Source organism: Notolepis coatsorum (assembly GCF_963971535.1).
Source record: "Notolepis coatsorum genome assembly, chromosome: 3".
Lineage (NCBI taxonomy): Eukaryota > Metazoa > Chordata > Actinopteri > Aulopiformes > Paralepididae > Notolepis > Notolepis coatsorum.
In genome coordinates, this window is record NC_140167.1 from 208,073,084 (window position 1) to 208,089,160 (window position 16,077).

Here is a 16,077-nt window from a genome sequence, read left to right on the forward strand (position 1 = left end):
CATACTTGTGGCGTTCATCAGCTACATCCACCATCATTGTCTCTAAGCACATCCGTAGCTCCGTGTACTGTGCTCGGTTCTCATGGGTGAAGTCTGGAAACGTCGGTGTGCCAATGTATGACGCCGTGGATGGCTGGCACATCGGTGAGCGTTGGAAGAGAGGCCTCCTGGGCGAGTCTCCTCTTACGCCTCTCGGTGGGCTGGTACCGGCAGGGTACCATGGCCCGCTGGTCCAGGTACTATTCCTCGGGACTGGTCGTGCGTCATGCTCACCCGTGAATAGAGTCGGGGGTCTGTAGCGCAGAGCCGCGGGGGTATAGCCTGGGCTGTACTGGACCTCCTGGTCCTGTGGAGTAATGTGCTGCTGTCGGGCTTGACTCTCCTCTTCTCCCTCTTCTTCCTCTGCCAGGTCTTCTAGATCCTGTAGTCGTCTATTTAGCCTCTCCGCGGTGTCCGCCGTTCCTTCCTTGTAGCTGGGTCTCACTGGGACCAGTCGGGGAAGGAGTTCGGAGAGGGGTATAGACTCTCTCTGGTGGTCGGGCTCAGGGTCGCTTAATCGGTTAGGGGAGGGTGCCCTTGACCCGTGTCTTGACGAGGCCCTGGAACCCCTTGTGGAGGGAGGGGGTGTTGCCCTGGTGATCAGCTGCTCCATTAGCTGCGCTTGTAGTCTGTCGCGCTCGGCTTGTAGTCTGTCGCGCTCGCCTTGTAGTCTGTCGCGCTCGGCTTCGCGCTTGGTGAGATCTGCTTCTCTTTGGGCACCGGCAGCGGCACGCTGGGTGTCGGCCCGGTCTCTTGCCATATTCTCTTCCGTCTGAAGGCGTCTCAGCTCCAGACGTATGCGCTCTTCTTCGCTCCGTTGCTGCGCTTGGAGGCGTTCTCTTTCAATGGTAGAATGTTCACGCTCGCTAAGCGTCTGTGCTTGGAGTCGATCACGCTCCGTAGAGGCTGCTAGGCTGGCGAGGAACGCCTGTGCCAGCATCCTCTCCGCTTCGCTGGGGGAAGACGCTGGTTGAGGTGATCCGCTCCTGGCAGTACCCGTTGGGGATGCGTTCCCCTGCGGGGAGTCCTGGAGCTCTATCTCCTCGGCGCTCTCCTCATCTTGTTCCGTGCAGAGTTCCATCTCTGGAGGGTTGTCTTCCTCCCGGAGCTCTTGGGGGACTACTTCTTCGGTCTTGGCGGGGGGTAAAGTCGTGTCAGTTCCCTCCTGGTCCCCACCGTGAGCTTGGTCAGTTACATTAGAACCCACTAGGGCCTCTGTGGTCGGGGTATCCTGGTTGATAGGGTCGGACATAATTTTACTTTCTACTTTTACCGCGTTTACCGTTTGTAGAAGGCTAGGTAGTATACTGGCAGCGTAATCCTCTAAGTACTGAGGTGGCTGTCGTCTACGCTGCGGGCGTTCTACTTTAGGAGGACCTGTTGTGGCTGATGGTTGTTTAACACAGCAAGAGACGATATTTCCAATTGTAACAAGTAGGTAATTTATTTAGGAAAAGAAGTTCTTAACAGCAAAAGCTATGGATCGAGCAGAGGATCACCACAGCTTGAACAAAAAAACACTCTAACTCCCAATCCCTCTGCTTGTCCCCTAAATCCCCTCTCAGTCCTGCCCCCCCATGACAGATATGATGACGTATCATATCATGTCAGATCTGACATGACGTACATTAAGATGATACGTAGATTTAACATCGGAGAGAGATAAGAACATTAAGAACATGAAGAGAGATAAACAAGATATGATGTACACACACGATATGATGTAAAACATTAAGAACATTGAAGAGAGAGTGAGATGTGTGTGTGTGTGTGTGTGTGTGTGTATGTGTGTGTGTGTCTGTGTGTGTGTGCGTCTGCGTACAGACGTATGTGTATTGTATGTGTGTATTGTGTCACAGGGAATGTGTGTGTGTGTGTGTGTGTCGGTGTGTATGTCTGTGCGACTGTGTGTGTCTGTGTGTGTGTGTGTGTGTGTCTGTGTGACTGTGTGTGTCTGTGTGTCTGTGTGTGTGTGCTGTGTCTGTGTGTGTGTGCTGTGTATGTGTGTGTCCGTGTGTCTGTGCGTGTGTGCTGTGTCTGTGTGTGTGTGCTGTGTATGTATGAAAGAGAGAAAAGAACAAGATATGAAAGCGATACGATGTACGAGATTACAAGCACACAACGTGCCGTACTGAAATGTCCATCTGTCCAAGTTGTTTTAAGAACGTCAGCCAGACCGTCTTTCAGCACTGCTAGTTGACCTATATTAAACTAGTCCACCCCATACACATTTTCCACAACATTCCCCCATTTGGGGCTATCCCTAGTCCCACCCAAATCATATAACCAAGAAAATGTGAACGTCGTCTAAAGTTTAAATGGCTGATCTAAACAAGAAACCTACTTCATTCACTGGACCCCTAACGGACCAACAAAGGCTGACTACCGTTCTCACAATAAACACAAAACCGCTCAAAACAAGAGTAATAATAAAACATCAAAAAAAATACCCCAATTTATAATCCTAACCTGACAGACAAATCCCCCCAACCTCCACCGCTTACCAAATGAGCCACAGTTCCGGCCGGAAACCGCGACTCTCATCAGGGAAAGGAGAAGTTGACCGTCAGAACTAAACATAGAACATCCCTCCCAAAAAAAATGACATTGTCTCTTCCATAACATTGAGTCCCAGTGTCCATCGCTCAGCCCCCCTTCCATGCCCACGCCATAGTCTCCTCACCGTATTGCCAAAAGTCACATTTTGCCAATACAGCAACCACCACGCCACACCTCCAGTCCTCGTAGAAGCATGTCCCCATGCCTGGACGGGAGGCGCTGGTACCGACCTCACCACGTGTCCCCCCATCTTCGACGGGAGGTGCCCATCTTGCCCACTGCGTTAGCCCCCCCCTTTGTCCCTCCAGTCCCCAGAACCGATCCCCAGACCACTTCTTCTCAATGCTTCCTCAGGCTCAGAACCGACACTCTGCCGATGCCCCTTCCCATTCCGGTTTGACCAGGACCACGAGTAAAATAAACAAAAAATAATAATAAAAAAATAAAAAATAATGCAATGATTTTCAATGGTTGCAATCTCTATGCCGAAGGATCATTAGAAAATCAGACTAAAATTCCTAGTTAAAGGAATAAACCAACAAAACTGCACTCAGACCATCCCCCGTCACTCTTAAAGGAAAGAACCAACAAAAAGAAAATGTCCCTACCTCACCATACCCCTAATCCTCTATCCCCTCGTCTCCCTCTAAGGCAGCATAAAGCTGAGGATATGGCCCGATTTGTGGCTCAATCTCTTTCTGTCCCACCATCAGCATTTGGCTCGTTACGTGTGAAGTTACCAGCCTACCCAAGAGAGGCATACCACAACAGAAAAGGAGAACCAATATCAACCCTGCCACCCCAATGGATATCCCCGTCTGCATCACTATGCTTCCCCACTGTCCCAATCTTTCCAACACCCCACTCCCCCACCATTCTTCATTCCGGCCAGAATTCCCCCTCAACTCCTCCCTCAAATCCTTCAGCTTAGCCATGGCCTCGGAGAACTTTCCCCCTGGCCCCACATTCGTCGGAATGAATGTGCAGCAGTACTGTCCAAACATGGAACAGACTCCACCCTTCTCCGCCATTAACCAGTTCAGAGCCTGTCTATTCTGCCACGCCACCGTACTGGTCGCGTGCATCTGGTCCCCCATTGCATCCAACGCCTCCTCGGTGTAGTTGAGATACCGCTGCTGATTGTAAAACAAATAGTTGATCCACCCGGTGTTCTTATTGACCGATATCCATGGCAGAATAGACTCAAACCCTGCCGCAATCTCATTCTTAGCCATGAACTCGGCTGGAATGCCCCTTGGCTGTCCTATGCTGTCCAGATACACCCTTGGGTCTGCCTTGTAGCTACGCTTCGTTCGAGAGATAGGAGACTCAGAAGGTCCTTCCGTCACTGATAATGGTAGGACCACCATTGGCATGATCGCCTGAACCCGGGCACATCTACCTGACCAATCTAAAGGAAGTGTATTCCTCAACCTCCTACCGCCGCAGAGCCAGTATTGGTCCGCCAGTGCCATATCCTGGACATGAAAAGGGCAAGCTACAGGCCGTGGGTTGGTATCCACTCCCTTTAACACGACCCCGTGTCCACACTTTCCTTCTTTCGTGCAGTTAGTCGTGATGCTCCAAATAGTAGTGCACCGCCCCTCTGCCACCTCCCCTACATCCCGGGTCCCCTCCTTTTGCAAGCACTCGAAATCCTTGGTCAGCCATAGTTTGACACCTCTGGGTATTGGCAACCCCGTCGCTACCCCCTGCACACGTACATCCAATTTCCTACAACGTTCCCGCATAGTGACATCCTTGAAATCCGTGACGTTTCCTGCCGCCTTAAAACGACTAGAGCCGAGAAACCCCAAACACTCTGCCTCGCACCAAGGGCGACTATTATGGGGCCCCTCCCATGCCTCTGCGTCCCTGTCACACTGAGCCCAACTGAACTTCGTGCCCTTCACCAGCAGCCTATCCGGACGTGCCTTGGAGCAGACATAACAATCCTCTATCTGATTCTGCGCGCTCGTGTACTGGACCCACTTAAACCACTCATTCCCTAAAGCCGCCCTATACATCGGGTCAGCCTCCGGGTCTTCCTCGTCATAGTCATAGTCGCCCCCATCTTGTTCCCCGGAAGGAAGCAAACCCCTCAACCTGGCCCAGAGTGAGCCCACTGAGTCCCTCAACGTTCCGGCTGTCCTCTGGAACATATCCTGTCCCCCCACCTCTTCCGACTCAGTGTCCTTGACCTCCCTTTTTCCCCTCACCCCTGTCCCCTGTGATTGGTTCGGGACAGGCTCAACCCTCCTATCTACCCCCACAACCCGATCCTCGTTAGTATAATGGTAAGTATCCCCGCCTGTAACGGGGGAATGGTCAAAATCAAAAACATGCCCTTGCGGTCCTACGGGAAACACCCCTTTTGGTTGTAGTCTTATCTTCTCCCCCCCTTCCTCGATGGAGGGAAGAGGGGGCGCCTGATTCTGAGCCTGGTCATGAAAGCCTGCTGGTACTTGAGCCTGAGCGGGACCCCGTGGGACTCCTACCCACTCAAACCCGTCATCCTCAAGGACGGGTCGACCGTGACGGTTCTCAATGACGTCGTTGTGCCCGGCCGACCGTCCGCACACTGCTGCCAACATCTGCGGGAGCATCAGCAGGCACTGCACCTTCCAGTTGCCGTCTCGGACCCTCCATGTCGGGTTCTGCATAACTGCGATCGATTGTATCCCCCAAGAGATCGCCGCTGGCCTTTATGCAGTGATTGAAGTGGAACCAGGTCGCTGATCCTTTGACTTGGACTGCCGTTCCAGTCGATCGGATCACCTCGTACGGGCCCTCTCTCCGGGGTGATGACCACTTTCTCTTGTGGACCTTTACGAAGACCAGGTCCCCAGGGATCAGTCTCGGTTTGGTGGCTTCCTTCTCCGCCTCCTTCACCCCCTTTCTCTCCTTTCTCTGCTCCTGTCGAAACACAGCTTCATGTATTTTAGTCACTTGCTGAAGATATTTTTCCAGATCTTGCTCAAAAATATCTAATGCCGGGCCCCTAGCCAGGTGTCTAAATGGCGGTGCTGGCATGCTGCGGCCTGTAAGCATTTCATGCGGTGTTAGCTGTGTTTGGCGGTTTACGCTGCTTCTAATAGCCATCAGAGCAAGTGGCAAAGCATCAATCCAGTTAAGCTTAGTTTGCATACAGATTTTCAACAGTTTGTTTTTAATGACCAGATTGGCCCTTTCCACCTTCCCCTGCGACCCGGGACTATAGACACAGGAAAGGCGCTGTCTTATACCTAATTTCTGCATCAGCCCTTTAACCACCTTGTCGATGAACTCGCGGCCATTATCGCTTTGTAATATCGTGGGAATTCCAAATCTCGGAATGACCTCGCGACACAGGAACTTGATCACTGTGTCCGCGTTCTTGTGTTTAGATGGAATGGCCTCAATCCAGCGACTAAAGCAGTCCTCTACTACCAGGAGGTATCGTTTGCCCTGCACTGGCGTTATCATGTCTGTATAGTCCATAATCAGATGTCTGAATGGTCCCTCAGGGAGGGGTGTGTAAGCCGCCACTGTCGGTACTCCTTTGCGCACATTGCCCTGTAAGCATGTTAAACACCTGGCTAGTGTAACGTCAATTTGTGCCTGAAGCTTTGGGGACCAAAATCCCATTTTCGTGATTCGTTTCAGGGTCTCTGCTCTTCCACAGTGATCAACACCATGAGCCTCAGGTATCACTAAGGACAGAAGATCGATGGAGGCGACTATCAAACCGTTATGACTCCTCCACAGACCATCTGCCCCCCTTACAGCCCCCCTCTCCGTCCACGACTGTTTCTCGGCCTGCGTGGCTGAGTCCTGAAGATCACTCAAATTATCCTCAGTTACCTCAGTCGTCAGTTCGGCCGCAAACATCAGAACAGCCGTGGACGGCACCGCAGCCGCCGCCTTCGCGGCCTCGTCCGCCGCGTTGTTTCCCGTCGTCACAAAGGACAGGTCTTTTCTGTGTGCCTGGCACTTTACGATAGCAATGCTTTTGGGCAACTTTACAGCCTGAATAAGCGCCACAACCTGCTTGTGGTGAAGGATCGGTGAGCCGTCCGATTTCTTAAAGCCTCTTGCCTTCCAAATGGCCGCGAATAGGTGGCATACGCCATGCGCATACGCAGAGTCTGTAAAGATGTTAACCGTGCGATCTTTAGCTATTATGCATGCTTCTGTTAGTGCTATTAGTTCTGCAAGCTGGGCCGAACATGGTTGCATGCATTGTCCGGCCTTTCTTGTTAGTGTTTCTCCGTTAGGTTTGCACTGTACGACGGCGTATCCTGACCTTAAATTTTCCCCCTCCCGATAGCAGGACCCATCCACAAAAAGTGAGAGTTCTGCTATCGCGAGCGGGTCGACTCCCAAATCAGGACGGAGTTTCACGAAAGCCTGTACCTCCACCTCACACTCATGCGGTTGACCCTCGCTCGGGAGTGGTACCAGATCCGCTGGGTTACTGCCGTGGCATGTTTTTATCGTAACGTCCGAGTACTGCAGGAGCCTCATGTAAGCCTGTTGCCGTTGGCTGGTCAGAACAAATTTGCCTCTTTCAATCAAGTTTGCCAATTTTTGATGTGTCCAAATGCAAATGTCATATCCCATTGTCACGGCCGTTGCCTTCTCATACATCAAATGTGCTGCGGCCAGGGCCTGATGACAAGGTGGCAGACCCTGCTCCACCGGCGAAAGAGCTCTAGAGTAATATGCTATCGGTTGTTTTTTCCCACTCCCCCCCTGTGTTTGAGTCAGGACAGCTGTCGCATGCTGCGCTCTATGTGAGACGAATAGGTGGAAACACTTCTCATAATCCGGCAGCGCCAGGGCAGGGGCCTGTAACAACAGACGCTTAATGTTTATGAACGCGTCCTCCCCCTCCTCGGTCCATGTCAAGGGAGCGCGAAGCTTGTCTGTACCCGCCTCTTTTATCATCATCCTCAACGGCGCTGTCGCTATCGTATAGTCCTCCACCCACTCAGAGCTGTACCCAGTCATCCCTAAAAACGTCATCATCTGTCGGACCGTCAATGGCCTAGGTGCCTTGGATACAGCTTCGAGTTGCGTGGGTGAGATGTTTTTTATGCCCTTTTGAATGACGCGAGACAAGTACTCAACTTTTGGCTGGCAGTACTGCAGTTTTGAACGGGATGCCTTGTGGCCTCCCACGGCTAATCCACTCAAAACTTTGATGGAGTCCTCATGGCACTGCTGACGTGTATCCGAGCAGATTAGAATGTCATCTGCATACAGTAAAACCGTGCTGAGTAGTGTGTCGCACACTCCTTGCAAGTCTTCCTTGAGCGCCTTCGAGAAGTAATGCGGCGAGTGCGCGAACCCTTGTGGCAACCGGGTGTAAGAGTATTGTTTCCCCCTGTGGGTAAAAGCAAACAGATACTGAGACTCTTTTTCCAATGGAACACTGAAGAATGCCTGCGTGAGATCAATGACCGTATAGTACTGCGAGCTACTCGGGATGTTTGTCAGGAGGGTGTGTGGATTAGCGACTTCCGCCTCTGGTCCAGACACCACGTCGTTCACCGCCCTCAAATCGTGTACCAGTCTGTACCTAGCCCTGTCCGCCTTTAGCACTGGGTGGATAGGTGTATTACATCTGGATTTGAAAGGGACGAGCACTCCCCCCTTTAACAGTCCCTCAATCTGATGTGATATAGCTTCCTCCGACTCTGGCTTCATTGTATACTGTCTGATAAAGGGTGGTCTACAACCCTTCTTTAACCTGACCTTCACTGGCTGTGCCGACAATATTAGACCCACATCTGTGTCGTGTTTTGACCACAACCGTTCCGGGGTGCGCGCCAACATGTCCTGTTCCAGCAAAGCATCCGCCTCTGGAATAACGCAAGGGTCTCCTGGTAATCTGATTACTTGCGGTTTTGCCAAAACTGAAAAGGAAATCATTATTTTTATGAAACTCCCATCTGCGCTGTTCCAAATTAGCGGAGATTCCGTGGAGACCCACCTTTGAGTCTCGGATTCCTGTATCATTGAACCTAGATGTTCGGATTCGTAACCAGGATTTATTCTCAGAGTGATGTGTGGGGCGGCGTCTCTTAGTCTATGTTGTTCCCGTAGATACTTACCCGTGTTAACCCTCAACGCCGCGCCCTGTCTCCCTACAATTATCGTAGATGAGTCAATCTGCACCTGCTCGGGCTGTCCCTGCAACCATGCCTTGTTCCTAACTAGGTCACTATTCGTCAAATATTGTAGTGTGCAATGTGCCTCCATGTTTGTTTGTCTAGACTGAGGCAGTTGGGTTTTCAGAAATGGCTCCCAGGGGTCACAGACCCTTTGCAGCTCTGCATCTATGTTGCCCAGCCAGAACACAGTGGCCTCTTTCTCCCCCGTCCCTTGTAGCATCATTTGGTACACGTCTTGTTCAATTTGAATCCCCTCAGGCGTACATAGGATTTTACAGCCTAGTTTACACATTGCATCTCGTCCCAAGAGATTGCGCGGGGTGCTGTCCGAAATTAATACAGGTATTGTTATGGTCTTGTTGTTATACGTCATAGAGATTGGATCTGATGTGGGTATTAATTGTGTTTTTCCCAAGAATCCGACCGTCCGAACATACTGTCCAGACTGGGGTAAGTGAGCGGCGTATTTTTGCTTTATGCAGGAAAAACCTGCTCCAGTGTCTGCCATCATCTCTGTTAATTTGCCCTCCACTAGGACCTGCAGAATAGGTTCTTGCTCAGCTCCCTTGGAAACCACAATCATTTGATTTCCCCCCGTCGCATTCTCTGGGCACCCCTAGTGATTACCCCCCTGGTTTCGGGGCCCTCCTGTCTCCCCCTGGTCGTGGGGCCCTTGTGACTCCCCCTGGCGCACGGGTCTTCCATACTCCGAGCCGGGACGGTATGGTTGCCTACATCTCATTTCCCTGTGTCCCTGCATGCCGCAGTTCCAACAGTGGAAACGGGGAAACTGTTGTTCGTTCCCCGGTCCCTGTGTAAACCGTGGGCCTGATTGCCCATTCCCTGCCTGCCGCCTGGACGCCTGGTTCTGTGAACTATAGCCATAGCTTCTCACTACCTGAGGTGCAGGCGGGGGTCCCTGGTCCTGCATGGGTGGAGAGGTAGCAGATGACACCATTACTGCCTGCAACCTCCTTTGGGGCTGCAGTTGTTGCTGAGTTAACTTCCTTGAGTCATTTCTATCCTGATCCCTGACTTTCTGCTCCTGAGCCCTTTGCTTCTCCACACTATGTGTTACATGTGCACAGAACAAAGGATAAGTCATGTCCATTAACCCCACCACGTCTTCCAGTCTATTCTTAACCACCTCTGGAAGCCCTCTCATCACACTTTCTCTAAACATCGCCCTCTGCAACGGGTCTATTTCTGGGTTGTGTCCTAGCTCACCTCTCCACTCCTTCAGTATTTTGTTCACATAGGTGCCAGGCCCTTCCGTCTCCATTATGGGGTTGCCCGCCAGTTTTGCCGGATTAATACGTGATGGATATTGATTCCTGAGTTTGTACCACAACACCGCTCTATGCGCGTTGAATATGTCTCCATCATGGGCCTGCGTGTCGCATGCCACTCGCATCGATGTATCACCCATGATGTCCCGGCAGGCACCAATTCCTAGCAAGCGCGTCAACAGGGATTTGACGTCACCCACTGCTAGCAGAAAATATGACGTATTTTCCTCAAACTGCGTGATCCACCTGGAGGCTCCTTCTGAAAGGTCCGGTAGTCTTGCTATTATGCCATCGATGTCTAGAGGTGACCATGGCATGTGAAAGATATCGTTCCCCTTTATTAGCAGGGGAAACTGGCCTGTACTTGTCACACTTCCCAGGAATGTAGGGGCGAAAGTCAGGGTTCCTGTAATGTTTCCTTTCTCCTGTGCTGGTTTCGTGTCGTTCTCATCTTCCTCATCAGTCAACAGTTTGGTGTGGCCACACGCCCCGTGTTTCCCTGATGTCTGCTGTGCCATATTTTGACGGGCCTCTTCCTCTATCTTCCTCCCGACTCCCTCCCTCTGCCTGCCCAGGTTCTCTACCTCCTCTTCCTCTGCATCATACAACTTCCGACGTACTGTCTCGCCATATGCCGCCAGGACTTTCGGATAGAGATCCTGCGGGGTCAGTTTGGGGGGGGTATCTCGCCTAAGGGAGGTCTCTGATCTAGCGGAGGTTTCTGACCTAGCGGGGGTTTCTGACCTAGCGGGGGTCCCTAATTCCGTCTCCTCATATTCTCCTCTTATTGTCACCGTGCCCACCGGCAATTGCGTGACATAAGGTGGGGATGTTGGTTTCCCTATATCCGTCTCTCTCTGATTTAGCGCTAAAGCTTCCTGCCTGTATGCTCTCCCCTTCTGGGCGTAGAGCTTCATTACCCCCAACTCTTCTGTCCTCTTTTTCAACCTCTTTTTGCTGCTGTCGCCTGGCTTGTGGTTACGAATCATTACATTCATCTCTTCGCATACGTCGAGATCAAAAGTACCTCCGGAAGGCCATTTTGTGTCCCCGGCCTTTGTACGCCTCTGCCACCGGACACCAACCTTAAGAATTAGGTTCTTTATGAGCGGGTTCCGGTCTAACAGTATGTCCTCTGCTGTATGCATCGTTGTTTAGTGTGTATGTGTGTTTATTGTGTTGTGTATGTGTGTGTGTGGTTGTACTTCAACTACTACTACTCTACAACTACCACTCCAGGACACAGTTAACCTAGATCTACTACTACTCTACTCCAGGACACAGTTAACCTAGATCTACTACTACTCTACTCCAGGACACAGTTAACCTAGATCTACTACTACTCTACTCCAGGACACAGTTAACCTAAATCTCTACCCCAGGACACAGTTAACCTAGATCTACCACTACTCTACCCCAGGACACAGTTAACCTAGATCTACCACTACAACGCTACTACAACTCGGTGTGTGTGTGTCTGTGTGTGACTGTGTGTGTGTGTGTGTGTGTGTGTGTGTGTGTGTGTGTATGTCGGTGTGTGTGTCTGTGTGTGTGTGTGTATGTGTGTATGTCGGTGTGTGTGTGTGTTTGTGTGTGATTGTGTGTGTGTGTGTGTGTGTGTGTGACTGTGTGTGTGTGACTGTGTGTGTGTGCGTCACAACCCGCTGTCTACCGGGACACAGGAATGTGTGTGTGTGTGTGTGTGTGTGTGTGTCGGTGTGTGTGTGCGTCACAACCCGCTGTCTACCGGGACACAGGAATGTGTGTGTGTGTGTGTGTGTCTGTGTGTGTGTGTGTGTCTGTGTGTAGTGACTGTGTGTGTGTGTGTTTCTGTGTGTGTGTCGGTGTGTGTGTGTGTGTTTGTGTGTGATTGTGTGTGTGTGTGTGTGTGTGTGACCGTGTGTGTGTGACTGTGTGTGTGTGCGTCACAACCCGCTGTCTACCGGGACACAGGAATGTGTGTGTGTGTGTGTGTGTGTGTGTGTGTGTGTCTGTGTGTAGTGACTGTGTGTGTGTGTGTTTCTGTGTGTACTGTGTGTGTGTGTGTTTCTGTGTGTGTGTCGGTGTGTGTGTGTGTTTGTGTGTGATTGTGTGTGTGTGTGTGTGTGTGACCGTGTGTGTGTGACTGTGTGTGTGTGCGGCACAACCCGCTGTCTACCGGGACACAGGAATGTGTGTGTGTGTGTGTGTGTCGGTGTGTGTGTGTGTCACAACCCGCTGTCTACCGGGACACAGGAATGTGTGTGTGAGTGTGTGTGTCGGTGTGTGTGTGTCTGTGTGTGTGTGTGTGTCTGTGTGTAGTGACTGTGTGTGTGTGTGTCGTGTGTGTGACTGTGTGTATGTATTGTATGTGTGACTGTGTGTGTGTGTGTGTGTGTGTGTGTGTGTGTGTGTGTATTGTATGTGTGACTGTGTGTGTGTGTGTGTGTGTGTGTGACTGTGTATGTGTGTTTATGTGTGTGACTGTGTGTGTGTGCATGTGTGTGACTGTGTGTGTGTACGTGTGTGTGACTGTGTGTGTGTGTGCGTGTGTGTGTGTGTGTGTATTGTATGTGTGACTGTGTGTGTGTGTGTGTGTGTGTGTGTAGGACAGCTAGCCTCTCTGTAGCAACAACCTCACAAGCCAATAAGAAAACGAACAATAGTGTTTGACACAGAGAATGCCAGCTGTGATAGTGTGTTTTGAATAACAGCAGAGCGGTACCGGTTTTTGTTTTGAAAATTGAGAGTCTTATCTACAGAGGACAGAAGGCACAGTTATGTGTGTATGTGGAGAGTGTCGTAAAGAAATCAGGGAAAAGGGTCGGGGAGAGGTTTGAAGAGATGGAGAAAAATTTGACCAGAGGTCGAAAACATGCAATTAAAATTGATTAGTGGCGCACTTATAGCCTGTTAAAAGAGGAATCGCCCCAGTGTAAACACCTCATCAGTCGTGTTCTTTTTAGCCGTCCATCCAGAAAACCAGTTCACACAACCAGCTCACTTTTTCCTCCCGCAGAAACTCTGACGGATATTTATATAACAAGCCCAACGCTTACCTTTTTTGTCGACAACCGGCAGAATGTCTACGGGAGATTCCAGGAACTGGCCGTATGAAAAGGCCCGGTGGAGCGATCTACAGGTCAAGGGTCACCAAATGTTGTGGCTGATGGTTGTTTAACACAGCAAGAGACGATATTTCCAATTGTAACAAGTAGGTAATTTATTTAGGAAAAGAAGTTCTTAACAGCAAAAGCTATGGATCGAGCAGAGGATCACCACAGCTTGAACAAAAAAACACTCTAACTCCCAATCCCTCTGCTTGTCCCCTAAATCCCCTCTCAGTCCTGCCCCCCCATGACAGATATGATGACGTATCATATCATGTCAGATCTGACATGACGTACATTAAGATGATACGTAGATTTAACATCGGAGAGAGATAAGAACATTAAGAACATGAAGAGAGATAAACAAGATATGATGTACACACACGATATGATGTAAAACATTAAGAACATTGAAGAGAGAGTGAGATGTGTGTGTGTGTGTGTGTGTGTGTGTGTATGTGTGTGTGTGTCTGTGTGTGTGTGCGTCTGCGTACAGACGTATGTGTATTGTATGTGTGTATTGTGTCACAGGGAATGTGTGTGTGTGTGTGTGTGTCGGTGTGTATGTCTGTGCGACTGTGTGTGTCTGTGTGTGTGTGTGTGTGTCTGTGTGACTGTGTGTGTCTGTGTGTCTGTGTGTGTGTGCTGTGTCTGTGTGTGTGTGCTGTGTATGTGTGTGTCCGTGTGTCTGTGCGTGTGTGCTGTGTCTGTGTGTGTGTGCTGTGTATGTATGAAAGAGAGAAAAGAACAAGATATGAAAGCGATACGATGTACGAGATTACAAGCACACAACGTGCCGTACTGAAATGTCCATCTGTCCAAGTTGTTTTAAGAACGTCAGCCAGACCGTCTTTCAGCACTGCTAGTTGACCTATATTAAACTAGTCCACCCCATACACATTTTCCACAACAGACCGTTTTGTGGAGTGTTCATCATAGGCCATTTCAATATTAATACCACTATATTAATATTACACTAATTACCCTCCGGCTCGAAGGACCAATTGTAACTGAGGGGTACAATTCCCTGACTGTATTGATAAGTATGGTATCATTAAACCACTACCGCTTTATGTACTTTAACTACTGGCCATACAGTACACGATATCTAAATATGATGAACACTTTCCCACAATGAAATCGGTTCCACACAAAGGTAATAATCAAATATTTAATATAGCAAAAGGTACATATGATATTTACCATTACATTTATGATTTGAATGCACTTGTAAGGCAAATGAGTACTCGTAGGCAAATCAACACTGAATGTCCAATCTCTGGTTACGCAGGAAGCAAGTATACAACCTGGCTCTTAGGGAATTACATCTATGGTACTCTTAATGATATAGCGGGATGTTCTGGAAGGGGTCCTCCCGGTTGTAAGCCGGTAGGGGGGGTAGGAGAGCCGTCGGTAGTAGACCGTCTGGTCAACGATATCTAGGGAGACTTCAAGTACAGAAGACAGTGCAGTAGACTCTTGATCCACAGATGAATACACCTTGGTTCTCTTGTAGGCTGTAGCTCCACAATGAAGAAGAAGCTAGGCGACCTCAGTCTCTCTGAGCGCCGACTCAACTTGACTCCTCTCGGGGGTAAATCCAACACTCACAGGCGTCTGCGATTATCCGCTCCACAAATCACAGTACCAAAGCAAATATATTCCAGCCGCATAGGGCTCAGCAGTCGTCGGGTAGGTAATCCAGTGTACATGTCCCTCGGTCCTCGTCTAGGTCTCCTCGGATGAAGGCGCCATGTGGTCGGCCCAGCCTGGTTAAGACTCTAGATAACACGAGGAAGCGTTGGAGATGCTGGTCACTTTAGAACTCTAACCGCACGATGCACCATACACGATAGACTATTATTACTTAATAGAAATACGTCGCACTCGACGGTACAGTGCCAAACTCTGACAATTCAGCTATTAATTCGCACGAGGTATCAATGCTATTCTAAGGCCAAACAGGCCATACTACACCGCACGTGGTATCGTGGGTGAGGCTTCACGTTCTGTTACTAAGTTGGGTAGAAGGGTAAAGGACTAAGGGATAAGAGGACTTCTACATTTACTTGCGCCATATTTATATGCACGGTGAACAAATAGTGCCACTCTCATTTCGGTAGCCGTATCCCTGAGCGGAGCCGGGGCTAGTACGGACATGTCTCGTCGGTACCTTTGAACTTGACGCCAGGGGCTGGTCCCTGGCGCCTGGTCCTTTTGTCCAATAAGAGAATGAACTATTATGGGCTATAGTAGGCTAAAGGGATATTCCGTGTATATGTACAAGGAATATACAAGGGATATCAAACGATATACAAATACTATTCAATATATATCAATAAATAGATATATATATTCGGTTTAATCTGATCCTTCGTAACAGTTAGCATGCAGCAACAATTAGATCTGAAATTAGTTTCAAAACGGTTGCACTGTGGTGAAAATAAAAAAGTACAGTCGATTTCATTATCTGCACGCCTGGTGATACTAAATCCAAATTGAACTCTGCCATTTGAAAGATAATATATGTATATATATAAATGTGCGAATTGGCTATAATAAGGTCATTTATAAGCCTGCTATTCTATATTCTATAATAATATTTCAAATTGCATTGGTCCGGATGGGAGAATTCAGTACTGTATCTACAGAACCTTCTGTTTAATCATCTTCCCTTTATTCATTTCCTTAGATTTTTTGTACAAATGATCTCAAGAAGGTACTGAACGAGATCAGTGGCAGTTTCTAATGTTTGGTCATTATTAGCATGGTGTTATTCCCTGTCAAAGATGCAAAGAAAAATCATAATTCATATTCTATTTTGTTTCATCACAATTTAAGCAAGCCTAGTAATATACACAATATTTTTCTTTTCTGCAGACATGGGAGAACCTTTTTAACCTCTGTCTCTGTCTCAACCGGTCCCATGGAACAGCTCCATAC